The following is a 2,030-nucleotide window of genomic DNA, read 5'->3' as shown; positions in this document are numbered from 1 at the left end:
AGACAAGGTGACACCGGAGTTGATAGATCAAGGAAAAGCTTAGCCTTAATCTGTCAACTTTATGTCCTCTTTATCATCAAATCCCTATAATATATGAGTATCATGTCCCAACCTCCTAATTTCTAAAGAAATTACATATCTTACAGTGATTAGATATTGAAGTTACATTCATATATTAATGCAGAAACATAAAGAGGAACCTTCAAAATTACATAAAGAAAAATACAAAGGTTTTAGTTTCTCACAGGACCCTGGATCAAAAAAGATATAAAAGGATCTTTTTTAAAATAATCACTTCTTTGTGAACATATTAACACATGGATGACAATTTTCATGTTAACTTGCCAATAAAATAGGAAAAAACCCAACATTTTAATTTTTTTTTTGTATTTTTGTTGGGGATATCTGTGTTGTGTCACTTTCTCAACAATGTACAAAAATAATACTACAAGACGATATATCCACTTAACCTATCTCCAGCTCTTGCAAAGTCCTGAAGCCCTGGAAAAAGCTGTTGTTATCAATGCTCACTATAAATATCTCCAGCAAATGGCAAGTGCACATGGCTGCCTGTGACGTTGGGCAACCAAGACAGATTCTGGATTCGAGACCTGAGTTCTTTTCGAACCTGGGATACTCTGGCTAACTCGCGCTTGTATTTTCCCAGCTTATGTTCTTTTTCTACAAGGGCTTCTTTTTGACAACGAAGAAAATCTGATAACATTCGTGTGAGTTGCTTCCGATCATCTATTTCTGCTGCCAATCGAGCTTGTAATCTTTGTAATTACCATTGTAATTACATGTAATTGTAATCCTTGTAATCCGCCAACAGCATGCGTGCATCATCTACCACCTTAGAAAGTTGTTCTCTTGATTCTTTATCTGTTACTTTGTCCAGCAGAGATACACCTTGGACTTCAACAGGCAAAGAAGCTATTCTCTGATGAACTGTTGCAGCGCCAGAGGCTGAATTTTCAAGTTCTTGTAAGGCTCTAATGAGATCTAGAGTCTGTGGGGGTTCACTTGGTGATCCTAGTGCTGAACAATTTTCATCCTCATCCACTTTTATCTGCTCATAAGATCGCTTCTTATCGCCATCAAGAGCTTCCCTAAGTTGTTCTAATACATCATTTTCATAAACAGACCTTTCTTCCCAAATAGACAGCACTCTTCCAAGATGCTTGCGCAGTTCCCGCTCCCACACTATCACGATGGGCCGCTAAGGCTTGCAATCATGGATCAGCCACAGTGACAACGTCTGCACGCTCTGCTGCGAGTTGCTCAGTTCCGACAGCTTATTCTCCAGCGTCGCCTCCGGGAAGGCGGACAGTCACTCCCCAGCCCCGCGCCCCCGCCGCCCAGCGTCCGGCGCCCGACACGCCGCGGAGCCCGCGGGGAGGAGGGGCTCGCCAGGTCCGGGCACCGGCGCGCCGCCCCCTTATTCCCACCGCCGCCGCCGCCTCAGTCCCAACCCCACCTAATTACAAAACTTAATGGAAATACAGTTTTCTGCAAAATTAGAATACTCTCATTACCAGAAGCGACTCCTCTTTCAAATTTTATTTTCTGTGTTGTGAGAAACATAATCCTCAGAAATCCATAGAATTTGAAAAATGTTGCACACAATATCTTCCCTTTACAAAAAAAAAAATCATTTATTATCATTTACAGCAAATTATAGAATTTGGATTCTATAGAGATTTGGATTACATGAATAAAATTATACGCTAATAATAAACAAAATTATACATAAATAATACAAATTTTACACTGGTTTCAGTTTTATTATAAGAAAAAAAATTGAAACAAATCCCACTTTCTAATTTCACATCAAGAGTTTGAGATTCCTGGTCTATGTTTTATCTGTGTGGAAACAATTTATACCATTCTTCCCCTATCTAGTTTGGGACATGTGGGATTGCTTATTTATTCCCTCCAATGTCCTTTTTCAATCAATCTATAGGATTGCTGGGGCAACAATTCACTAGACATTTAGAAGCATGGTAGGAAAAATGAAAAAATGAGACTAA

General features: G+C 39.6%; 1 pseudogene; it reads right to left on the bottom strand.

Annotated features, from left to right (window-relative positions):
• Positions 1-520: 520 nt before the first annotated feature.
• Positions 521-1,330, bottom strand: LOC127541520 (regulation of nuclear pre-mRNA domain-containing protein 1A-like; annotated as a pseudogene).
• Between the last annotated feature and the right edge of the window lie 700 nt (positions 1,331-2,030).

The sequence above is a fragment of the Antechinus flavipes genome, chromosome 6 (genome assembly GCF_016432865.1).
Source record: "Antechinus flavipes isolate AdamAnt ecotype Samford, QLD, Australia chromosome 6, AdamAnt_v2, whole genome shotgun sequence".
Classification (NCBI taxonomy): domain Eukaryota; kingdom Metazoa; phylum Chordata; class Mammalia; order Dasyuromorphia; family Dasyuridae; genus Antechinus; species Antechinus flavipes.
This window is presented reverse-complemented; position numbering and strand designations above follow the sequence as displayed.